Source organism: Vollenhovia emeryi, unplaced genomic scaffold (assembly GCF_000949405.1).
Source record: "Vollenhovia emeryi isolate VEMERY1.0 unplaced genomic scaffold, V.emery_V1.0 DF939130.1, whole genome shotgun sequence".
Classification (NCBI taxonomy): domain Eukaryota; kingdom Metazoa; phylum Arthropoda; class Insecta; order Hymenoptera; family Formicidae; genus Vollenhovia; species Vollenhovia emeryi.
In genome coordinates this window covers 2,432,481-2,460,181 of record NW_011967236.1, presented here as the reverse complement: position 1 = coordinate 2,460,181, position 27,701 = coordinate 2,432,481, and the positions used below count along the sequence as shown (strand labels likewise).

At 37.1% G+C, this 27,701-nt stretch overlaps 1 protein-coding gene across 7 annotated transcripts in view; it reads right to left on the bottom strand.

Annotated features, from left to right (window-relative positions):
• Positions 1–27,701, bottom strand: part of LOC105568356 (lachesin-like) — a 286,391-nt gene that overhangs the window by 204,047 nt on the left and 54,643 nt on the right. Inside the window, exons 1-3 of one of the 7 annotated variants that reach the window (XM_012023971.1) lie at positions 27,165–27,695; positions 26,437–26,754; positions 26,275–26,313 (exon numbers count right to left, since the gene is read on the bottom strand). The exons of 4 other annotated variants lie outside the window; for them this stretch is intronic. The gene's annotated coding sequence lies outside the window, so the exon portion shown is untranslated. Of the gene's footprint in view, positions 1–26,274; positions 26,314–26,436; positions 27,696–27,701 lie in introns of those variants that run through there. 2 more of the 7 variants (XM_012023972.1, XM_012023970.1) reach the window with 2 other exon arrangements.

Below are 27,701 nucleotides of genomic sequence, written 5' to 3'. Positions count from 1 at the left end.
ATCACCGATTTCTACTTTCTACTTCTGGACTGTTGGCATCTATTTTAATAATAGGTATATACTAATTCTAATTTTAATGCATCTATTGTTATCCCCAAGGCAGCAATGGCAGAGGTCGAACAAAGACTACACGGAGAAGAACAATTTTGGAGGAAGCCCGTAGAGAAGGAACAACATGGGGAGAAGTGAAAAAGCTGGCCCAAAATCGGGCCAGATGGGAGAGTTTCGTAGAGACTCTACGTTCCACCTGGGCATTTAGGAAAATAATAATAACTGCTATTATTATTAGAGCCATAATTTTCTAAACAATACTAGCCAGTTATAAAAAGTGATTATAACAACGGACGGTCAAAATAATATTTTAAAATATCATTAGTGGTGGATTTATTATTAATCACATCTGTTAATATTGATTATTTCTACAAACGCACAAAAAAACACGAGTCTCGTGTTTTTTTGTGCGTTTGTAGAAATAGAAGATATCTTTTAGACATGCATGTTCTCTGGGACAGTTCCAAAAATGTTTCGCTATTAATAAAACTCCGATTCCGTCTGTGTTCTTAAGATAGGGTGAATTTTTCTGCAAATCGATCTACAACCATAACGCGACGAAAGTCGAAATAAATAGCAAACGTCTTCTCAACAATAGCGTACGAGTTCCGCAACTGCGTTTAGATCACACAATATCGCATATTCGTAAAATATTGGAAATCCTTCGTTTTGAATATTAAACGTAAAAGGAAATCTGATAAGAAACGGAATCATTTCAAGTAGAGCTGCCGCCTTGTTAGCGCACAAAAGGCGGGCAATCTGCTCACACAATAAAGTAAAGATGCTTGTCATAAAAAAGATACAATAGCGCGTATGACATTCAATCTCGACAAGAAGATACGTCAGGAAGACCGGCAGTTTTAGTTAACGAGATAATTGTATCAATTATTCGGTGCCGGCGTGGATAAAAATATGACTAAGCTAGTGTCATAATCAGCCCGCACTCGATACGCGTACACCACTCGGGATCGAAAGCCGAGCGGTGAATGGCGACATTAAACCCGAAAGCAGAATAGCCGTATCCGAATTTCAAACGCGACCACATGCCTATTTTGTAACAGTTAGATCAGCGGCCAATCCCTCGCTCTACCTCCCTTCCTCTTTCCGCCCTTTCTCTCCTAGCCATTCTCAACCCGATCCGTGTGTTCTGCCGCTGTTTTCGCCCAACCCACGAACCACCCGATGCCGTGCGACTCTGTCGCGCGGATTTACCAATAATGTTGCACCGCTACACCGACGTATACCACCACGTACGAAGATATGGGTAGCTAAATCGACCTATCGCCCAGTAACTACAGATTAGTGTTATCAGAGCGTTACAACGTGAAAGCGTGGTTTACCTTGACACTGGGCGAAATGCAAGATCGATGGCGGGCCAAGGGTTACAAAAGTCGTCGCTTTGCAATCGGTTTACCATCCATTAGCGGCCACGCTATCTCTTTCGATAAGCAATATTCGTATTTTTTTAACAACGTCCGCGAGCCACCAACTCTCCTACCATTCGGCGGGAAAAACGAGATTGGTAGTGGAAAAATTAGCGATACGTTTACTGTTCATCGATCAAGAATATGTCGATATAAAGAAGAATAAGTGCACGATTATCATGTATGCATATATCGCAATATCTATGCGGAATATTTTTTGGTACAGCCTCCATATCATCAATCACCCGACGCTGTTGTCTTCGGCATTATTCATGCTTCTAAATCACGCTAACGCGTTTACTTCTATATCGTAGATATAGTAAAATCAGTGGAACGGCAGCTCTGGTACGGACAACGATGCCGGTTTTATAACGCGATATGTGAATGCGAGAACACTATAACACGTCGTAAAGAAGGAGAATCTGTAGCAAAGTGGAAAAAAGTAGGAGCTTTTAAAAAAAAATCGCTCATTAAGGTTGCCGCAAGTCTCAACATTTCCATAGTCTAACGAGGGGCAGAATATGAGAAGATAGTGTTATAAATGCTCATTACGCGAAGAGAGAAAGAAAGAGAGAAAGGTACATTCTAAAAAACTTTGTTTTACGTTAGTAGAATTCCAATCAACTAATTATATGCGGAAGCAAAGGCTACTAATTGGTTTTATCAAATATTATTGCCCGTGTGTCGCAAAATCTGCTTCCAACAATCTTTCGCTTATTTTCGCCACGGTGTATCTAATTTTCATTGTGATTTCGATTTTCTGGTCTATCTACTTCTGTATAACATCGTATAGATTCTCCAAACAGAATCGTAATATTTTTTTTTCTCGAAAATCTCGATCGTGTAAATTCCGATAGTTCAACATACACGCATGCCTATCCAATACGGTACTGAAATTCTAACATGCATGCGAATGACAGAGTTGTAATTGAGTTAACATGCAACCTGTAAACACATTATTAGCCGATTGCCTCGCCGTGAGGATTCGCAATCGCTACAATTTCAGCTTGATATCGTATTTTCGTTATGACAATCATCAGGTTTCTCGCGAGTATGATAACAGAGTAAAATAATAGGGGTAAGGGCGGTTAAACATCCACCAAAGTGTAATAAGTTTGGGCGAATTGGGGGGACTATCTGTTGTAAACACGGCGCGGACTAGTGTGTGTAGATTTTACGCCCCTCCGAGTAAGCATAGCTTGTTGCGGAACACCGCAGTTTAATTACTATGCCACGAACTACAAACGAACATTTAGATACAAGAGTTATTTTCTTGCTCGGATATGTTACCGATGGTGCATCGATAGCTCTAAAATATTCATTGTGCACCAGCAAATAATGCATAATGTAACTTGCAACTACAAGTTTACAATTAATCCGCCGATAAATAGCCATTTATCATCGGCGAAATAAAAAGTGAAACAGTTATTTACCAAATATGACTATTCATCGGTTACTAATATACTATTCATCATCATTAAAACCGGGCTTTCACCGCTAAGATTTATCGACATCGCGTCAACATTCAAGCAGCAGCGTTTCAAACATACTAAATATCGTAGCTACCCATCGCAGTAATCTCGTAAAGTATCTGTAATAGATCGAAAACTAGATCGGCAGTCACGAATACAGATTGGGTATTTCCAAGGACTCGGAGCTTATACGAGCAAATTGACAGTAAATCTGTCCCCGATGGGCATTGATGGCGTCCCAACTGAGCAGCGCAAATTCATTAGTCGATCCGATTTTGACACGGAGAAATGATACGAGTGGACGCCAACGCGAGAGTTATCTTGAGAGTAAATAGATTGGAAATCCCTGTCGTATATAGAATGGAAACATAACAGTTTCCGCGCCTCTGAATGGACATTCGCCGAACGCGTCGCATTTTCGGCACTAAATGAGTAACGATAAGAGCAACTTAATGGATTCGTGCAAGACAAATCATTTGTAGACCTTTTCACACTTGGAAGAGTTTGACGATTGAAAACTTGAGACAAAGGGCAAAGAAACAATTATTATTTTCTTGATTTGTCAAACCAAGAGATATCACCATTTACATTAGTTATAGATTATTAAAAAAAAACTTTTTTGGTTTAAGAAACAAGAAACAATGTCATAGGCAGTGTTCTGCAAATAACCAAAAGTGCAATGGCTAGAAGCAAAAATGTTTCTATGTATGAAAATATAGATCGAAATATCGAAAATCACAAGCGAAAGGTTAAACCAATTATAACTGGATTTAATGGCAAAACTATAGCCCCCGACAGCTTTTCCATATAGCTATTTTATTATTAAACTAACGATGGCTCGATGCATCGAATCGCATTGAATTGCTCAAAAACGATACTTCTTCGACACACGTATAAATGGACATAGATATCTATGTTTTTGCAAAAAGTAAGGTGAATTTATATACGTATGTGTGCACAAATGTAGACTTTTAGAGATTTCCGCGATATTAGAAATTTCACTAATTAAATTCAGCCGGAAAACAAGCACGCGTTGCACGTTGATTAAATGCAAACGCCTGGAAATCCTTCGTGAACGGCGTAAACATTTTGAAAACTATTGCAGCGCCCTTTAATTGTGTATATTTATCAACTGCTATGTTAAAGTAAGCGTGCATGTAAGTTTTTGTGTGGCATAACGTTACGAGAAATACGCGTTACGTCGCGAAAAATGCAACTGCGGGCGACATATCCGATGGAGTGGAAGGCAGGTGCTTTTTGCCGTGTTATTCTAAACAAATGCCAGGAAAACTGGCATGAACCGGAGGACTTAACGCGGAAAAAGGGCGATCTCGCGCGGCACACTTTTCACGATTGTACCACGAAGAGGGCTGCTTTCTCGCAGCAACCGTTTAAACGATCGCATTCGATGCGCCGCGTATACGCGCGAATAATGTTTTACATACAAGAGAAAAAAAGGAAGCAAGACATAGAGATGCAGTCGACGATATTGACGTCTACGTTATATCCACAACGCGCAACTTTCAGCGTCGCCTAATGTTCCCCGTTGGGAACGACGGGAGTATCTACTTATTCTGGATTCTACCGGCTATATCTACCTGTATCTCGCGTGTGTTACTTTCTCCCCGATAAACATTTCCTTTAACCTAGGAATTTCTCCAGATGCTACTGCGAATGTATTTTCTATCGTTATCGAGGGAGCGAATTCTTTTTACGGAGGCAAACCTTTCCGATGATTTTCCAAAAGTCTATCGAGGGGTAAACCGCTGGCCAAAATCATGTACACCAATGCCCAGTGGGCATTACTGTATCTTACTTTATCTTTATAATACTCCAGGAAGGCCTGATGCCCAAAAAATGCCTAGTGATGCCCAGTAATGCCGCAAATCTGTACACCACAATGCCCGAGTCCAAATTTTGACCCTATGTTGAACCTTTAATTCTACTGTACATATAGTAGAACCTAAGACAGTAAAAGAGGTCGAACTGCAAGTACACAATTTACTCCTACTTTAAAACTGATAGTGTCGGAAATTTCTACTTTTGCCAATTTAGCATTAAAGTAGGTCCTTTTAAATAGGAGCTAAAGTAAATTTTTAGAATTAAAGATTCAAGGGAGGAGGAAAAAAATATAATGTCATCAAAGTAGGTTATTGCTGGTCTATGTAGGTATACAGATCAGCTAAGTAGGTGTAAATTATCCTTAAAAGTGTCAAAATAGTACCAAAATTTCGACTCGGCATGCCCTCAGCGGTTTACCCCTCAGTCTATATTATCCTAAAATCACGATGTCATGATACGTAAGAATAAGACTCTGGAACTATGGTCGTTTCTTTTCCATTTTTCAATAACAATTTTGTCAATAGCTTTCGATTTATACAAAATAAATCAGTAAACTAATTTCTAACCGAGACAAAGAGAGGCGGACAAATAACGCAAAGTCGGAAATTACGAAACTTTCTACTAAAATTGAATTGCTTTGCATAGCAGTCGCTTTCGCGAAACTACGTTTAGAAATAAAAAATAGTTCGCAGCCGCTATCTTTAAACCAAGACTAAGTAAGAATTCCAGATAGTTAAGCAAAAAATGAGCCAGAGAGTAATGCGATCCTTCATTTATTCAAAACTGTATTCTTGGATCACAACTAGCATTATACATGAAATTGCTATAAGTTCTCAACCGCGTTAATTAATTAATTATTCGATCTTGTACGACCGCACAATTCCGCTTGGACAGAAACCAGAAACTTTAGAGCGTTGGTCTAATGCCAAATTAGCTTATTAAATTGTATGTTCCAGACATGGCAGAACTTGAATCTTAGAAAAGTCTAAAAGATATATTTGGTTAGTCGAAGATAACTGACATATGCAGTTGTTTTAGTAACAAGACGACGTTATCGCAATAGTGTCCGAATAAAAAATAAGCTCTTTTTACTATAATAAAACATTAACTTACTTAATTTATTAAGAGTATAAAAAGCGTATTTACTCGATATAAAATTGAACTACTTGTGTTTCCAAAATGATTCGAGTATACCTCGAACAACTTTTAATAATAAAATAAATATAAAAGCTACTCAAAGTAACAAAAATGTTTTATAATCATATATTTCGAAGATTATACTTAAATATGAAAGACTGTAAAAAAATGTAATGAGAACGAACACTAAAATGTAAAGTACGTATTCGCAGAAAAGAGAAAAATTGAAGTGCTCGCATACGGATTGATATTCCGAGTATCACACGAATTGAGCTCCGTCAATTTGCGGCAAATACAGCTGTTACATGCGTCTCATATTTACCGTATTACAACTAAATTCTACCGGATCCTGTTCTATTACGGGCTGTTAACGAACACTGACAGCCGAGAACGAGGCGGACTCGGCACCCCGATACGTCGAACGGGTTTTCGATTTCCGCGCGATTGCTCGACGTACCTGTGTCGGTGGCTCGATCCGCCACTGGCGTTCGCCAGTGCCCCGATACAAAAATCCCCCCGAATAAAAGTCGTAGGGTTGGTTTGATTCAGTAAATATATCGCACCGCGAATTCCCCTCGGTGTCAGCCAACCGGCTGACTAACGCGGAAACACGGTGTGCTCATCCGCGTGTGAATCTGTCGGTGTGTACGATTACCGGAGTAGGAAGGAAACCCCGACAATCGTACTTCACAATGCGGAAGGAACATAACGGGAAATGAGAGGAGGAATGCCATGAGAATAAACGGGACCGCGCGCAAACGTGCTGAGGAACGTGAGTGAGAGTTCTAGGAAGTAAAAGGCTCTCTCTGTTTGCGCAAAAGTTAATCCTGCATGAAGAGTGTATGGCTATAATCCTCGTTCTGTACGCAACGTGGATCGCATTGAAATACAACATTCCAAATGTTTTTCTATCGATGGATATTGCAAACGTGCTGCCACGCAACGTGTCGCGTATAGGCGATTGTGTTTGTCGCAAAATTGTTACATTATCCTGACAATTCAATTGCATCTCTATTAGAGTAAATGTCAAATTATCAAACCAAAGAATATTCGTTCCGACTAAGCTACAATGATACCGTCTATTGGCGCTTAAAAAAAGTAATTCATATCTCGCTCGGCGATCTTTTCTTTAATTCCGCACTCACCAGTCCCGGAAGTGTTTGATGCAAATGCACACACAGACTACTCATGCCCGACAGACGTTGAGCACTTTGAAGCCCGTGGCCTGACGATAACCGCATAATGCGTTAAGTGGAAGTAGTGTAACTTTCCACTTCCCCGACAGCTTGAATACCATCAAAGTTACATGGCGAGTCGCGCGCGTGCGCTAATCGAATACAACAAGTTCGTCAAATTTATCGAATCGGGTAGTTACCGCTCGCAGAAGGGCCACGTGTAATGACACGACGGAGAAAAATTCATTTATCCCGCTTCCAAGTAGAATTCGCGGAAAATTCTAACGTGTTGGGTTATCCAGGCCGTTCGCTAACTTTGATATTAGTTTTCTACTGGTAACTTGACAAATTTACTAACGACACCGACAAATGCTATGTAATGGTTAACATTTACGTATAATATTCGATAAAACTGACTAAAGACTCAAATGTCTTTTAAATAACATAATGAAACTAAAAATATATCTTATTCTCTCCTTTTTGTTTTTCATAGAAAAAATACATGTTAAAAATACCCCTTTAACCAATAGTATTCGATTCAGAAGGCTGTAAAAAAAACATTAAGCTTAATGCAAATTTTTAGCTCTATCAAGACCAACCATTTCAACCTATTTCCTTTAACTTTTCCTCAACACTTTTCATATTAAAGACTAAACGGCTGTCCCCTCATTCGTAAAAATAAAAAGATCTTATCTCTAAGACGAATAAAAGACGTCAATCGATATTACAGAAGCGGAAGTGCTTGAATTAGTATCCTGCGGCAACAAACAAGTTCGGCATCTCGATCTTAACAAAGAGAAAACTTTGTGAACGACGAAAAGGCAAGATATTTTCAAAGGAGGTATCGATGTCTTCGCGAAACACGGATCGATGCTAGTATATATACTGCGCCTGGTTCGCCTGGAGAAATCTAAAAATACTCTCGTTACGAGTTACTTCCAACCCACGACGATGAAGATTCCTGGCTCTTTAATTCGTTTACCGACCATTACAAGTAAAAGGAGGCACAGTGTGAAACTTTTCCATTTCATTACTTCGTCTTTCTTTTTCCTCGTCATTCGCCCCCTCCCTTCCTTTCTCCGTCGCTACCATCAACTTTATTACTTTGTCCTCTTTTGGCGGTGTAACCATAGCGGAACGTCTGCCTTTCCAGTCGATGTTCTGGAGTACTCCTTAACTTTGGGGTTAAATCTCTTTCTTACCAGATCGACGTTGCCCAGACACAGGCGAATCTTTATTATCCTGTTACATGGCTTTTCCTTACATTGTATTTACCATTCTAGTTACAAACTAAAGTTACGAAAAAGCTCTTTAAACTTTGGGAGAGCAAATTTAAGCCTTTTACTCTTGTCTATCGTAATGAAATTCGAATAATGTATCTAACGTGACAAATAAAGCGATGCAAATTGGTATCTTTAATTTACTCTAATTTAAAATCGAACAACGTATCCAACATGAGAAGTGAAGTGATACAAATAAATTTTTTTAATTTACTACTTTAAAATCAATTATTTAATTCCAATAAAAAAAATGGAATGCCATATATTTTATTTACTTTATGTCGCAACATTGAAATAGATTCTCAATATATATATTTTATTATTAATACCGTCATAACAGACGGAAGAAGGTAGCAGTGCGTGAAACTATAAAGATAACAGGAAAACGGCCATAGTTAAAATTTAGAAACGTATATCTCTATAAATTTATAAAACTGTATATCTCTATACAGTTTTATCAAGTTGATACTTTATAAAACTTAAAAAAATGCACGGTAATATCTCTATCGAAATCCCACAATTTCGTACAATATCGACTGCGGAGCAGATATTCAGCAGAATAAATCAAATTTAAGAGGATAATCGTAAAACCGAGCGTGCAGATTATTATACATATATCCTGCCGAACAGCTATTAACAACTAACAATGCGAATCTAAGCTAGTTCCGCGCAACCGAAATGAAGGATTAACGCTTATGTTCGTTATTACACAGGTAGGCGTGAGTCTATCCATGCGCGCACTCGCGCCCTGTTCAGCTTGGTGTGCGTGAATGACGCTTCCTATAAAATATTCAAAGCGCAGCGCGATAATGGCTGTGCGTCCAAGCATATTAAACATACAGACACGTCGGTCGGCGTTCTGTATACAGGTATACAGGTGGTGATTCAACACTCGGGGCGAAGTTCCAACTGCGAAGATATATATACACCGTGGTGTGAACTTGACAAAATCGCACGCAAGTTCAACTTTCTCCACACGCAATCTGAGAATGCAGCAATTAGTCGGTAACGAAGGCAATGTGAACTTGCGTTCGGAATCCTACATATTTGTTACGTAATGCATTTCTCTGCTGAGATATCGTACTCTGGGAAAAAGGACAGTTAGCAACCCATTTTGAGGTCCACAATTAGTATATCGAATTATTTCCGATTGTTCGTAACTCTAATCTTTTACAAATTTTACCCCGCGTAACTAAAAATCGCAATTAGCTGTTCTATCTATATCCAAGATTTTTAAGTAATCCTAATCAATTCTCTCAATTAGTTCTGTAGATATTCAGTAACGCAAAGATAATTTTCGCTTAAGAGGCACTAACCAAAACGTTAAGTTGCTTAACTACAAAAAAAACGGTCAAAATTTTTCCCCGAGTGGAGTTACGAATAATCCAAATAATTCGTTTACTAATTGCGGGCCCCAAAATGGATTGCTGTCTTTTTTTTCCCCAGAGTAGTCTCGCAAAAATGATGTGTTTTATCTACAAGCACAGGTCTAATTCCACCCGAAATGTACTCGCGGATCAGTTTACGAACGATAAGTAACGATAATGTCTTTTAACTATAGATTTTTACATCTCTTCTCGAAAGTTTAGAACGCAGCTAAAAACTGCTTTAATCCTCAGTTTGGATATTTTTAAAATTAAGACTCAAAATAAAAATAGAAATAAAGCTTCTTGTTGATCCAGCTGGCAATATATTTAGTTAAATGTTACATTTGGTACGATATACTCTGTGAACATCTATACATGAGTTCGGTTACTTGGTAAGGACCTGATACTTGGGTCGAAAGTTCGTACCAAACAAGAAGCTTCATTTCTATTTTATTCATCACTGGTAGGTTCAAAATAAAAATTTTGTTAAATAATATCGCGGTTGAATATATACGTACATTACTTGTCTACATTTATAAAATAATTTATTTTCCATGATCTTTCTTCCCTGGAATTTGATTTCGAATTTAACCGCGAGTTTAACAAGGTATTTATTTTCATTGCCTATTCGGTTATATTATAATTAATTTTATACTTTGTATAGCTATAACGTATCAAAAGAACAATTTTATATGCATCAGCCGACAAAAGTTGCGACCGAAATTTGAATAATAAAGAAGTTAGATATTCGTTCGAATAGCACACTAGCGAGCGAGCCTGGCCCGGTAATGAAACTCTTGTAACAAAATTTCATACATGCGATGCTCGGTTAGACCGAGCAATCGCTTGTAAAATTACGGGCGCTTGTTAGCCGCGCAACAATCTTGTTAAACAAAAGGTAAATTTTTCAGCGGATCCAATTAACCGCGAATGTATTATGCAAATCGTACCCTACGCGTCAACAGGAAAGAAATTGCTTCCTGAATTTAAATAATTTAGTCAAAAAGAGATTAAATATTCCATTACGTTGTTACGTCTCCTCCATCGTTACAGAATAGTCTCCGCCGCGAAGCAAGTTCACGCGATAATTCAACTCTCGCAACAAAGTTTCACCGTGCACGCTATATCCCGTACAGCACAGGCTCACCAAAATTGCGCTTTATCCGACTGCACCGTTACGCGCTTATAATTTAGGTACTGGTCGTGGATCGCGAAATAAAAAGAAACGGGACACGAGAAGGCAACCAGATAGAAGTGTCGCGTAAGTGGCGAACGGTACTGTTCTCAACGAGCCAGATATGCCGCAGTAATTAGACACGGACGCTACTTTCTTCTTTTCTCTTTGTCTTTCCATCTCCCTTTCTCTCAAGATACTTTTTTCACCACTGCAGGCCATGAGCATAACCATTAGAATCTGTTACATTCAACGTGGATATCATCGACTCGCGCAGAATCCGACCGAGATGTTTCAATGTCCCCGAGCAGAATAGTAATTTCGCATCCTCGTACGAAGATGATAAAAACATGTACTGACAGGATGAATCGTTACTTTCTCTTCGGTATTATAAAATATATCAGCAGTGACATTTGATGACAATTTGATATTTAAATTAGAATATAATTTGTATTATGAAAGAATCATTCAATTTCTTTTCAATTGCGTCGTTTAACAAATCCGTCGCATTTTTATATTTTAATAGCTGCATGCTCCGTTAGTTTATGACGGCAAATCAATTTTAAAGTTTTAAACATACGTTCCTAATTTAACGTACCCTGACACGAACTAACAACTGGAAAAGTAACGAATTCGCTGTAGCGCTGCAAATATTTCGCGATTGAAAGGAACGTATAGGTAGCGAGGTCGAGAATCGTTATCGTTACATTGTGTAACAACATACGCTTCGTTGGCGATCGCGAGTTATATCGGATAAACTTTTTAACGCCTTCCCGATGCGGGGGATCGTTAATCCGTCGCGTACGCGAAACGAATGTCCGAGGAACGGATTTATGGACCGACTAATTCTCTCTTCCTCCATGCCTTCTAATTCGGGATTCGCGGATGAAACATAACCGATACCATCTTGGTACCTCAATTTACGAAACGGTAGTCTAGCTATATCAAGTACAGATAAAACAAAAGGAGATACAGGTTGTGTAAAAAATATAGACTGCATGAAATAAATATGTAAATTACGGTTAATATCCTCGACGCCGAAATTGTTATCAATTATGTAGATGCGGGGAACAAGATAATAGACTGGAAGCTTAACAACGATTTCATTTACAAGTGCGATTATGATAACGTAATTTATTTCTCGCGTAAGAGCATACATTAATATGCATTAATTGTTTAAAGTGACTGGTGTTAATGCGTTTCTCTCAAAATAAAAATGATTAAAGCTTTCAAAGTAATCAATTTATAAAATATCAATTTTATAAAAGTAGACATGTGTGAACTTTGTTCTCATATAATTTTTTAACATTTAAATTTCATATCAGTATATAAATTCCAACAAAACTGGAAAACGTCATACTCAGATGTCGCAAACCAGAATAGATAATTCTCAATTTTTAAGCTTTTATTCCTGTATTCATATTAATATAAAAAGTATTCTATTACAGGAAAGCTAGTGAAAAATTGACAAGATATTTTATGTAAAAGTTTTTAAATAATCTATTTATATAACACACACACGAACGTAGAAAATAGAGCAAAATAGTGTTAATTTTTCAATATCTAACTTGAATAATAAAGTAGCAAAAAATAAAAATAACGCCAGAGAAAGATATGCCAACAATAAAGAATAGCGATACATTAATATGTGAGTCTTTGATCACACCAAGATAAAATTATATGTATATATTTAATTCATCGATTTGAATATACTAATACTCAGATATAGGCAAATAACACGACATAATCCGCTGCATTTTTCCTGCATTTGGCTACGTCAAACGCTGTTATATTCTAACAGTTGCTTGTCTTTCGATTTCTATTATCCGTTCTATACATCTAATTTTTATTGACCCCCAGCACACACGCATCAGTTCATATTCACTAACTGTAAAATGGCAGACAATAAATGCTCGCGAGATTCATGTGCATACACTTTATAAAAAGAATCATATTATCAAATGCGTCATTTCGTCGCTTTCCCGTATTATCTATATTTTTATAATTAATATACAGGTAATTATATATCAAGAAAAATTTTAAAAATATACTGTACTTTTTTATTCATGCATTTTTAACGCACGAATAATTGTGTATTATTTTTAAATCAGTTTTTTATCAAGAATGTTCCTCTTGATAATTATACATATTTTAATTATATATCGAGAAAGATTTAAAAACATACTATACTTTTTTGTTTATTAATTTTTAACACATGAATAATTGTGTATTATTTTTAAAACAGTTTTTCACCACGAATGCTCATAGTGATAATTGTGCATATAAAAATTATTTGTACATTTATTATATTGCAATTGTCTTTTACATATATCTATGAAATTTATTGTCTGCCATTTTACAGTCAGTGAATATGATCTATGAATCTATGAAAATCCATTCGCAAATTCTGAAAAGTTACGTCTTAAATTGTCGTTTGGGTGAATAGAGATATTTTCACCTTTCACATAAAAACTTGACAGGACCTTCGAAATCTGTAGCCGCAAAATAGTACGTCGGAGATCATCCCGTTCCGCCGAGACCGATACTATTTTTCAGAATGATTTCACAACCTATTAAACTTGTCGGCGATCGGCAGGGGGGCACTCTGGTGCAATTTGTCGCGTGGCTCGGCTGTCGATAATTCGAAAATATATGTTCATGTGAACGGGTCTGGGGCGAATCGAGTTCGATGAAGCAAAAAAAAATCGTGTTAAAACGAGGTGCCACCTTGGATAACTGCGATATACTTTTTCGGGATTCTTATTCGGCGTATCTCACGATAGCGCGAATGCAGTTCATTACAGGATGTGATTTAAATAAAAATTACGAAACGCCGACTCTCAAGAGAATGGGCTAACGATATTATAGTTCAGGACACTATGTATTTATGTATGAATTTATGCACCATCCCGTAATTTGCCCGAAAATTTACATTTGACAGAAAAAAGGTAATTTCCGAGTTACCTTATATGAGAGAAGAGGAGTGTTATATGGGCAAATTCATGACTATGTCGAAGTTGGCTGGTTTTACTCAGTTGGGAAAACTTTTCGCGTAATTCCTATCTTAAATTCATTATTTTAATTGTTAGAGTAATTTGCTAAAATGGCAAACAGGTGTTCGCAAGCACTTTACAAGTGCGAAAAATCCGATCAATCTCAATGTAATAAAATCCCTGTCTACGAACAATTTTTTAGTTTATTGTCGACAATCGTTTCTCGGAAATAATAATAGTTTCGGTAATTAAGGTTTAAAAAATATTTAAACATATCAATTTATAATAAAGAAAACATTTTCCATGTATTAATAAATTACTAGAAAACAGTGCAAATAATTGAAATTTACGTTACAAATATATTATTTCCCAGAACAAGCAAGTTTGACACAGACAGTTTTAACTTTCCCAAGTATATTAATATCGCTGAAGTTTCAATTTAGAAGAACGTATCGATACTCCGATGTACCGTGACAATGTTCAATATCGTTATACGTTTCTAAAATAAATAAATTATTTTACCGCGTATAAAATTATCAAGAATGTATTTCTCTTGTTCTCGGAAATACATATTGATTATAATTTATATGACTGTAGTCGTTAGTTGAGAATTTATTTCAGCATCATTTGTATTTGTTTCACCGGGTGGCTTTGATAATGCTTGTACGAGTATTGGTCGCAAATACTATTCACCCTTTCTCTCTCCATTTCCCCTACAAGAGCTCCTAGCATCACCTCGGTCTTAAAGGAAAACTTGGCTTGGAAACAACAGCCCTAGATTAATCTAAGACTCTCTTGCGTTCTCGCTAAGGTTTCGCAGCTTCGTGCACTCCTGAAACTCCCAGTATCAGCAAACGTGCCACCACCGCGCGAACAGCGTAAATTAGTATTTACTGCACTGTTATTCAAATTACCGCGTGAAAGTTCGAAAACGTCAATGTTGACTTCTTTCGCGTCTCTTCTTCTTAAACACGGCAACTTTCCTGAGACTTGGCCCATTTGACGCAGTTTCCGGAGATCTCACAAATACATTTTACGCAAAATAAACGCAAATCCTGTAGTACTTCACCGACTATTTATCCAATATTAATTATGAATACCGATCAACAAGTATCTTAGCAAATACGTTCTTTTTATATCATTCATTTAGCATCAAGATTGATTGTGTGGCGTATTATTAAAGGGGTGCTTTAGGCCAGTACTCCAATAACTGTCACGCGAAGGCTATCTATTTTACTCTTTGCCGGGCTAACATTTTATTAAGGTCACAAAGCGAGCCTGTATATTATTTATAGCTTCTTATTACCTACATAATTCCATTCAAACAAATTGGTAGACGCAAGGAAGGGCAGCATTTGTGCCTACCAATTTGATGCTTATTTTGAGAGCCTTACAAATATAGTTATATTACGCTATTCAAACAAATTTCCGCGCCTACATTTCTTTCAATGTAATTAACTGACGTTTGTTTCGCTAATAAAATTTAATACGCGAATATAAATTCTTAAACATTGTTTTATAAATAACAATGCATTACGTCAAAGCAGAAACTAGATTACATTTAAATAAAGTCACACTCAATACCGTTTAAATCTAATTCTGTGAGGATTCCCTTTATCATAAAATACGTCCGAATAATGATGCGTGCAGTGCATTTTCGGTAGTAGCGCGCGCAAAAAGCCCTTTTACAGCGCCGAGCCGGTCGACCAGCCGGTATGGCAATATAGTGCGCGCGGTCAAAGAATCATATACGGTATTATTGGCACAAAGGCTACCGTTACAAGCTACAAATTACCCGCGAGCATCGCGCTAGAGGCAACGGCCGAAGTAATAGTGCTACGGTATTCGACAGTAAGCCGGCTTAGAGGACCCTCTGCCACGATACCGGCGCACCTTCGGCGTTATGCTAACTGACACTATGAGCTACTTTGCATTAATCGTCCCAGAGAAGTTGCCGCGAATACGGGGCATTAAGCTCGGCTTTTCCCACGAGGCCACGCCGTTCAGTCAAACGCAAATGCCGCCGCCGCAGAAAAGGATGATTACCGGATCGTCTCTCATCCAATCCGACGAGACAAATAGAGAGTTTAGAAAATATACAAATGTGCACATTAATATATTCCAAATTATACTGTAATTAAAGTATTGTACTACGTCCCGTAAAAAAAAAATATCAATTCGTAATTGCACTCGCAGTTCTCCGATATATTTTGGACCAACTTTTTATTCTCGATATCTCGTACGTTTAACAAATATTTCTCGAAAGTAACACGTCTACTTAAAGTTTAATAATATTTAACATTTGTATGCTGCGTAATAAGATGTTTAATTCCGCATAAACGAATATGTAATATGTGAATTTAATTTCGTAAAAATTAATTTTGCTGGCAAATATAATATGTCCGCGCGCGTAATTTCCCCGTCTTACTTCAGTGAGTAAATCTTTGAATATCGCTGGCGCGGCTGGATAGATTCCATGAAGAAATCAATGGAGAGATCTATGGAAATTCCTTTTCTTGGCTCGACTCCGCGCGAATGGGAAGAACAATGCGCCGGTCTGGGAACATCTTTTATACAATTATAGTTTTTACGCGACGCGATCCGCCCGGAAATATGGACGCGAAAGGGGGTGGAGACAGGCTCGTGGCGCAAGGAAGAAGAAAAAGGAACGACAGAGAAGAGACGAAGAGGAAGAGCGAAAGAGGGTAGATAATAGCCAGGATAGAATTGTTCCAAGAGCAAAAAACCGATCCATCCCGAAGTGTTATCGGATGGCAGAGACGCTCGCGAGCCGAGTACTGCTCCATACCCTCTTTCTGAAAATGCCTCTAGGAGAAAATTGCTTTATTCCCGCAGCGTACACATGGCAGTACCAACTGCTGCACCTCGACATCCGCGATAAGCACCGCACACAATTAATCCATTAATACCGAAAATCATTTTTATAAAATTGAAGCGTCTATTTTCATCAAATCTTTACAGCGACCGAGAAAGATGGACCAAAATATTCCGTTATAATTTAGAAACAAGGCTACTTTTGCAGTTCACTAGTTTAATTGTATAAAATGTACAAGATGAGTATAAATATCATCATTGAATTAACACGGCACTTGACATCAGCTCAAGACGAGCAATCGTAATTCATTCAATGGGAGACGCTTCTGAAAATATGACGAATGCAAGCAGCTTCCAGATAGGAAACTGTAATTGCGTCTAATTCCAGTACGATAATAATTGCAAAGCTGGCGTTGTAACGCTTTCAAATCAGAGACAAATGCTTTTTCGTCCCGTTCCCGGAAAGACGAGTGTCCTTCGCGAAAGACGCGGTGCTACAGCTGGGTAAGTATAGGCGAAAAGGAGGAGAGGAGAATAGGATGGATGAAACGCTGCAATTAAACACTGTGTGCCCGTTCGCCCCGTTATATAACTATGGATACCTGACCTAGATTCAACATGTAACGGCTCCTACTTTCTCTTTCAAGTCTCTCGCAATTATTTCTTCGCGATTTATTACGGAAAGGCATCGGCAAATATTGGCAATAACCAAGAAAACGTTCGAGAAAAATTTTAATATCTAAAGTGTAAAATCTTAAAATCGCGTAGTTGAATTTTATCGATACGAATCCTAATTGTAATAATAAAATTCATTTTGCGATAGCCGTAAGTTTAATCTCAATTATAAAGAAAATTACTTACAAAAACTTAATGTTGGTCAATCAAATAACGTAATTTAAGAAAATCTGTGCTATAAAGTATGAAATATACTTATAATCAAACAATTTTCTACACCGCGCGTACATGTGAATAGGATCACTGGTTGATGGTCTGAAAACAAGACCGCGACTGATGAAGTGAGCAATCCAGCTTGGGAAATAGTTGGGAAATGTTGGAAATACTTTGCGCGCAGAGTCCTTCCGCGGCGATATTGCATTTCAACGTGGAAAGCAGAAAGACGAAATTAGACGCCTTAATGCTCCCGTGCATTAAGGGGTTTCCCCACTCAACCTCGCCGACATTTCCAACATCCGCAATCGATGATAACCGTCGTGATTTTTCAACTCTTGAAAATTTTTAAGAAAAAATTTTTCGCTCTCTCGACATAGTAATAATATTTCCCCCGTATATACATTCTCACAATGTGATACGCACACTAGACGTATTATGGAAATGAAAAAGCTTTCGTTATTATTCCATGCACTGTTCTTACGTACATGTTTCAATGCATAAAACAGTGGGATGAAAAAATTGCTCTTGAATTAATCCCTTTGACAAGAAAGAAATTAAATATCAATATGCAATTTCCTAATAGCTAGTTCTAAATCTTACAAAGTTATTAATCTTATAGCAATACAAATATGTAAGAATCTTTTGAATACAGCAACAGAAGCTAGAGATATTGCACTTCGATCCTCGAAATGTCGTTATGTTACGGCAAGGATATTGCGATGCGATATTTTTAGAAACGTAATGAGACGCGTTTCTCCAAAGAAACGTCAGGTATTAGTGCATAGGGAACATGAAAAATTATAAAATTGCAGAATAAAAGGCGATAATACGAACGAATGGGTTTACAATTCTCTCTTGCGCGCGTGCTGCACACCCAGTCGAGCCTCGCCTTTTCTCCCGCCTTCAAAATGTATTAATATTTAGAAAAATTGCATATTTGCGCCAGGCAGCATTATAACCTGCCACGTACGTTAAATCGTTGCTCGCGCAAGAGCGAACTGCGCCGTTTCGCTGGATAAAAGGCGCAAAATTCGCGCGCGTAAGTAAAGAAGCGAAGAGAATGCCGTAGCAGAAACACGACTGGGAGGAAGATGAATGACCGCGTGGCGGGCATGTAACACGTCTGTAACCTGCAACACCGCCGGACGTTTTTACAGCGCTAGCTCGGTTACGTATCGTCAGGGAAGACGGGACTAGAGAAGCGGGCGAAACAGCAAACACAGGACGAAACTGCAGTCTGCGTACTGCAGTAACACACACACACACTCCCTCCCGCTTTTCTCTACCTCTCTTTATTACCCCTCTTTATAGATACACATACCTGTATGTCAATGTAATTTTTATAAAAGCAAACAACCCCAGCGTCGCGGCGTTACTTTTACTGTCGGCGCGGTTTTGCGATTACATTCACAACAAATTGAAAATTACAACGAGAGAATTTGATTTTTTTTTATCATTGTAAAAAATATGTTCCTTCTGCTTTCGGTTTTGAGGCAAATATGAAATATGGGATATTGTGCAAAAGAGAGAAATAAGGTAAATATATTATTACAATCTCTCATTATAGCTTCGAATATCGATATCAAATGTTAATCAATATTGAACCTACGAGGCTACTTTGCAGGAGCCTAGCTCTTAAGCAATTACTATCGATTATTAATAAAAACTTTTGTAAAAATATGACGTTTTAAAACGAAGGTGCACAAGTACTGGGCGATGTGATTTACATACGCGTAGGTAAGAACGGCGTGTCGACAGACTTACGCTTCTCGCGAATGGCACTTTTATCGGTGTTGCAAAGTAGGCCGAAAAGCGGCGGCATCTTCTGCCGACACTTTCAGAATACGATAGCGTATGCGAATACACGAATTCAACGTCTCGGAATTTAATATTTCCCTTTCTAGGAGCACGGAAATGCCATTAAACGGTCCGCGAGGAACCACCAAGTCGTGTTCATCGAATCGAAAGTTTACACAGGCCTGCCGGCTTCAACGCACATATGTACGCGCACGCGTCCCGAATGCGAGATGAAAGTCAGTTCCTATCCAGCAAGATCGAAGTAAGTATATACATCCGTGCAACACATCCGTATACAGTACCGGCCAAAATTATATCGCACGGAAAGACCGGCTAAGGCAAAAATAACTAAAATTTAAATCATCAATTTTGCTTGACCGTATCTGGCAATTTTTATGTTTAGGACTCGCTACGTATAAATAGGGGACGCATCTACATTGTTTTGTGTTGCAACATTCACTAAGTTTGCTGCACAAAACGCATATAGTTCTCGCCACTACTTATCATACTAATGTGGGTACGACAACCACAGATATAGCTGTCCCAAATATTATTGGGATTGTGCCAACGCTAATTAGACATGTGGCAACCATATCGGTCTCTCCGTGCACCTTTGGGTTTTCTCAGCATTTGGGACGAAAAGACAATTAGCAACCCATTTTGGAGCCCACAATTAGTAATCGAATTATTTGGATTGTTCGTAACTCTACTCTTTTAAAATTGCAACAATAGTTGTAACTTTAATTTATAACAATGAAGAAAATTCATTATGTTATTTCATGTTACGTATTAAAGATATAAATAAACTGAAAAATTGTAGCAACTCATCATAGGAGATCTTTCTGTAATGTCTGAATTTTTATTTGTGAGTATTAATTAATCGTGATTTCAGAAAATTAAGATACCTCTTTACACTATAATACTGACAAAATTAAAATACCGAAGATGCGAGAGAGAGTTACGACAATTGCACAAAATAAAGCGTGCACGGTTATCTATATTAGTCTCTTGATTGGTTGATAGTGGTCTTAATTATTCGAAGCTTCGCAACTTCGAAGCTTCGAAGTATCCGAAGAAACGAAGAAACTTCGAATATCGAATTTTTGAAGTTTCGAAGTTTCGAATATTCGAAGTCAACTAATGCATTAAGATACAAGCTTTCAAAGACCAACCTAATTTATTATCTGTATTTATCATCTGTATCAGGCAGTAAAAAGAAATAGTTAATAAGATAAAATGTTAATGATAGAAAATTTATTTCCTTCGAATTAATTGTATTTTTATGAGCGAATGGACAAAAATGTGTCCGACAAAAGTACATTTGTTTTTTTTATACTTGTAATGATATTAATTAGTTGGCATTTAATTAGTTCACAGTTATAGTAAAAACGATTAATTTTGCAAAATGTGTTATTGTTTTTATCTTGTTAATACATTAGTTGACTTCGAATATTCGAAACTTCGAATCTTTGAAAACTTCAATTCTCGAATAATTTCTACGAAGCTTCGAATCTTCGAAGATTCGAAGCTTCGAAATTGAAAATCTTCGAAGAAAAATTTCAGCTCTAGTTGATATATAGTAAAAAATTTACGTCGATAAAACACGCGCGTATGTAATTATTTCAGTAAACACCACTAATTTTCCTAATAATTTTTATAGTAATTTTAAAATAGCTAAACTAACTAATTTTAACAATTTTGTCAAGACAAGTTAAGTCTAGACTTGAATGTGTTAAATCTTCAAAAGGCCATCGAAAATATTTGGGGAAAAAACAGTGATTAAGTTCACAATTTAGCAGACTGCAGCAGAGCAAATTTCCCTAATATCAATGAATATATAATACGAGAGCAGTTTATTTTCGTATGTACAGCACAGCACATTCCTATGCTATTCTCGATTCGCGGTCTTGTTCCGTTACGCTAAAAAGTCGTTCGCTCGTTAACGGCAGTCACAGTCTGCAATCGTGAAAAGAACAATTGTAGTAGCCAACGCAGAAGAAATTTTAGCTTACCAAAAGCTTTTTCATCTGCTGCCATTCTCTAATTCTTGCCACGTCTATCATACAAATCGAACGTACATAACAGAAGAGTGAAATACAAGCTAAATATATCAAATGACATACTAAATTGCAACAAAAGTGAATGTTTTCAATTGCATATTTTTAAAACGAAATTTAACTTCATTCTCAGTTTCATCATTTAAAGATAAATTGAATAATTTCGGAGCAGATTGAAACATTAAATTAAGGCAACAAAGTATTTTTACTATATTCTGGAATATTATTATGGACACACGTGCTTACATAATTTTCACTCTTCAATTATGCGGAATTTTCCTTAAGTTATGCTCGTTTAATGATAGCTCATATAGGACAATCATGCAAGAGGACAAATAATGCTCCGGTGCAAGAGCGTTCTCTCTAAAGTTTGACAATAGCATTTTGCCGTCATAACGCCATACGACACAAACGAAGTTATATACGTGCAGACAGAAATGGTACGATAAAAGTATAGCCATAATGTACCAACAGTTCTATTTTTTCATCACGACAAAACACTCGGCGACAGTCGACAACGTTCATCTGCTTTCGCAGTTTTCAAAGCGACTTTATGTTTCTATACGCTCGCGCTAAACACTATTTTGCATTCTCCGCGTACGATACTGAACTCAAATGTTACTGTATCGAATAAAAAATAATTGTATTACTAAAGCGTATTAATGAAAGAAATTTAAACCGGATTTAGATTCAATTTTTATTCCTATCTCTGCCAATACGAAAAGTATGAAATAAATTTAAAAATATATAAAATATAAAAATTAAATATAAATATAAAAATGAAAAAGTTGTATTTTTGCTGCGTAACTCATTTTCCTAATTCAAATATATTCATTATTCCTTACAACGTTCACTAAAACATGTCTAATAATAAGCGAATATTCAAAATTTTACTGTGTTGAAAAATGTACATAAAAAAATTGCAAAATATTTTATTATTTCATAATTTTGCGTGGCAATTATTAATATTTTAACACTTTCGTGTGTGCAAATTAATAGTACGCGTATCTTTCAAGAAACTCTTGCTCAAAAGATATCATATTACGCTATTAAAACTTTAGTTTCTCTATCCACCTGTACACATCAAAAAGTCAAAAGGATGTATATGTTGACTTTGAATTCTTTTATATATGCACATATATACATACATTTATATTCATTTCTTTATTTTTGCAGTTACTTTCTGTGGGGAATTTCTCGTATTATTACGTGACCGAGAGGGACTATAGAGCAAAAGAATCACTCGAGCATGAATGCATATACATGTATAAAGTGGCTCGGGGGTTAAGTGGCGGGTACGGGCGCGCATAACGGTACTAATGTACATTTAATGTCTTAACTTTGAATGCGGTTCGCGGTCCGCCGCGAGATAACATTTTAAATATGTTTTTGCATTTATGCGGCTGACCGGACCTCGCGCGCCGACACGTCGCGAGAAAAGAGCGAGCGCGCTGAACGGGGCGAAGGAAAAAAGAAAGTTTTTAACGCAACGATTGCGAGCTCGACTATGCTCCTCTACCCTTCCCAGGGCGCAGCAGCTAAGGTACTTTTTCCAAGGGATTTCCCTCCCTGCCTTTCCTCTATTTCTCTTTCTTTAGTAGAAAGGCTGCATCAAGAATCTACGATCTTACTGTCGACCAGGGAATACCAGAAGTTTTTCCATTCGCCACAACGACAAAAGAAACGAAGTGGCGCAGGAAAACGCCCTTATTTGACTCTAACATGACGAACGAATTTTAGCGGATTCCATGAGGACTTGTCAGAGATCGGCAGTCACAATTTCCGAATATTTATTATATAAATGTAAATGTTGTTTTATATCAATTTCAGTGAATTTAAATCTGATATTTAATGATAAAAAGTGAACAAAAGCATATAAAAATAGTTTTGAATTAAAATACTTTACACTTTGTCAAATAATCTCTTGCTTCTTATCAATTTCAAACTTACATTTACATATGTCCCTAAACGAAAAAGATTTGCGATCAATTTAAAGATTAAACTCGAGAATCTCTTTCCCTCTCGAAAATATTGACTGAATCATATTTATGATTTGAAAAACTTTTCCCGAAACGAGATATGACGTACAGAGAAATCTATTACGTCATACAGGAAAATGTATGTACGAGCGATCGACTTGTCTTGTTACTGACATCATCTTTCATTCTGAACGAAAGAAATCACGATCTTCACGAATAAACAAACGTAATTTAAGCTGCACTATTGTGTATGAAACTAATAATGGAGACAATGTGTAGCGTCACGTTTTTTAGCATTTTAAAAACCATGATAAAATCTAATAAAATAATTTAATTGAATAGAATAAGGCATCAAATAAATTATCGAAACCGGTATACTGCTGTAAGAACGTTTCGTAGAAAAATGTCGCGGATCGAAAGTACTCGTATATATATTTTTGTTTTCTTTCACTTATTCTTAGGATACCTCATCGTAGAAGTTTCCGCTTGCAATTTATCATTCACAATCGTTGCGAAGTAGACCTCTATTATATAAATCGGAAATCTTTCAAGTTGTCACTTTGCAGTTCGTATCGTTCAGTCAATAGTTTCACACTGACAATGAGATCGTCAAACGTCAGATCTTAATATAAAGCGAAAGCAACAATTCAACACAGGATTTCCGCGTAATTGCATTCCAGAATACGTATAATTGCAAATTTCGGCCACACTGATTAACATTTTGCACTAATTGCGTATTTCAAGTGTAAATTATTTCTCCAAGTTACGTATTTCAAATTATTATTGCAAATTTTATTATTTGCCGAATCTACACTGTTTGTATGTACAACTGACGCTTTCCCATATGAATTTAGGCATATATCGACAGGTTTATACATACATTTTGCATATATACATACATGGAAAATGCGTTCTACCTGTGCCTAAATTCATATGGGAAGGCATCAGAGATTCCTAGTGTACATACATATATGTCTTCGAAATATATAAAAATGATTCGTGTTTAAATCTTCAATTTGATTTGCTTAAGCAACAGAATAATCTTATTAGCAAATTTGGTGTGATTCGTGTTAAATTTTTTGTCTCTCCGCGCAAATCAAGAATTTGTAAGAATTGTTTCCTTTAAAGTGAGTGTCTCAAAATCTAGATTATTTCATGTATAATTATTTACAACAAATATAAATACTTTAGACCGGTATCTATGTAAAAAGCGTACGAAGGCTAGGGATACCTAAGTAGTATGTTCTTCAAATGACTGACATTTCGCGATAAATTCCGCTCTGTAACGCGCACTATCACGCTATTCTGCACAGCCTCATTGGTCCATTCAGGGAGCCGCCTACTAAACTGACATTATTGCGCGTAACGTGAGTGCACGGCGTATTCGAATTTATTCGGTGTGCAAGCCGTCGACAGGTTCGTTCGTATGCATAGCCCGGCATGTTGATTGGCTTGCACGCAAAGTCGTGCTCTCACGCCGGCAAAGTCCGCCGTCCGTGGGTGCTCTGTGTCCCGCACCAGGCGGATATTGCATACACGCGTTGTATTAATATGTATTTAAATTAGTGCCTCAAAGCGATACGAAATTACGGCGTTCGCTACCATAGACGGCTGCCGACGAATTACACACGCATTGCTTAGGCCGATGAATGACGCGATGTCATCGTAATATCAAAATCCCAAGAGCTTTCGCACCTCTAGGATCGTCCTATCGTTAATTTAGCGTAAACTTATTGCGAACATTCAAAATTCGCAGTTCCGTTTGTTCCGTTTTCTATCTACGTTAAGGCAAGAAAGTAAAAGCGAAAAATGGAGCGTTTATACTGAACAAATGTGGGGAGGAATATCCTGAATGTTTTATTAGAGCCGAAAGAATTTTCAATTAGAAAATGCATAAAGCATGTCGGGTACGTGAATGTCATAATTACCGACATTTATGAAATACATTTATGAAAAATTTGTTAAAACCGGACTGATGTGAATCTTACAATTAATTAGAGAAAATGCCATTTTTCTCTAATTAGTCGGCTGGATCTTGATAGCCTAATAACAATTCTACGTGAATATTATATATTTTTTAACTCATTATCAGTAAAACTGCATGCCAATTATTTATCGATATTAAAACACAGGCATTTTCTCTAATTAATCGTAAAAATTTATTTATAAAAAACTGTTAGATTTATCAAATTCGGGGAGAAAATTACACGCATTTGATTTTAACTATTTGTATATGACTTTTTGTATTAACTGTATTTTTTCAATAAATAGTATAGAGGCAAAAATATAATGGCCTATATCGCGATTGCAGATATAACTCGCTGGTTACGAACGAAAGTGAAAAACAAAACATGTATAATGTAATTAGTTAGAGACAAATTGATATGCAAACAAGCAATAGTGAACTTCAAACCCATAATTGTGGCTCGTAGTCAATCTTATATGAATCTTGTTTAAAAAAATCGAGTAAAAGTGAAATTAATTGTAATTTGATTTTGTGCCACATTCATTATTAGAAATAAACTAAGAGTGTAGTTATTTTCGTAAAACATGAAACAAATATTTTCGCGAAACCTGATACTGTTAAAATATTATGCTATTTTTGTGGAGCATTCTGCAATATATTGCGATATTTTAAGATTATAACGTTATTAAACATCTTTATAAGATCTCTGTGCTCTCTATATTATTTATGTGTTATATTTATATATTTACATTCTTAATTTAATATATACACAAGTATATCTTATATAATTTCTTCGCACAACCTCTAATAAAATAATATCAATTCATCACTCACCAGTACGATGCGCCGCGACGGAGTTATGAGAACATTGAACTGTAAGCAGATATATTAAGTTATTGCAATGCTTAGTAACTACGAAATAACTGTTTCTTGCGCATAAAATTATGATATATAGTTCATTATGCAAATGACAAATACATTAAAAAATAAATTTACCTCATAGTCGCTCCGCCGTTGCCTGATGCCTCCTAAGCCCCGTCATCCTCTCAGTCACATCTGCACTCGCAACACTCGCGAAACGCGCGTAATTATGATCGTCTTAATTGTCACAATAATATAACAACACGGCACTCCCGACACAACGCGCATTTTTCTATTACAGATTGCGACAGAAAAGTACCACAAGAAAGATATCGTAAGCTCTATGATCCTTTTATAATCACTCGACATTTAGCACTCTCAGGTAGTAAGAAACGAACAAATTACTTGAGTCGGTGGAAAATTTAAAGCGCACTACGAGATACGCTTAATGAACTTCAAATTAAAGTCGTTGAAAAGAATTTTCATTATTGGCGATACAAGTAAAACAGTAATTTATAGCTTCCATCTTTTATCGCTTCGACTCCTTCGATCCCGTGAGCTCAACACCGCGCGAAATAAGTTGCCGATGCATTTGCAGTCGTTAATCGCAGATAGCTAATTAAACGCGCGAGCGCAGAGCTGTTAATTGTTCGAAAAAAGCAATCGCGATTCGATGGATAATGCGGAGTGATACACGAAGCGATTCCCGCCGCCACGAAGGTCTAGACTAGACTGAAGTCGCACGACCGGTGCGACGTGACTCGCGCGTATACAATAGTGTGCCATAAAAACCGCCAAAAGTCTCGCGGTAAATAGTTACGAAAAATTCAAACGTTATAAAATAAATGTGAAATATTCTTTACCTTGTACTTTAATTAAATACGCGGACGCTTAGCTGTTAATTCGAAAAAAGCAATCGCGATTCGATGAATAATGCGGAGCGATACACGGAGCAACTCCTGTAGCTACGAAGATCTAGACTAGACTGAAGTCGCGCGACCGGTGCGACGTGACTCGCACAAAAACAATAGCGCGTCATAAAAACAAGCGCGAAGGCCGCGCGGTAAACGGTCTCAAAAAAACTGAAACGGAAAATAAGTTTGAAATATTCTTTTCGTTGCGTCTCAATTAAACGCGCGGACACTGTTAATTCGAAAGAAGCAATTGCGATTCAATGGATAATACGGAGTGATACACGGAGCAACGATCCCGTCGCTACGAAGATCTAGACTAGACTGAATGAAGTCGCGCGACCGGTGCGACGTAGCTCACGCGAATACAATAGCGCGTTATCAAAACAACCGCGAAGGCCGCTCACTCACTAAACACTCACGAAAAATTCTAATATTAGATAACTATGGAATATTCTCTTCTTCACCTTTTAATTAAACGCGTAGATG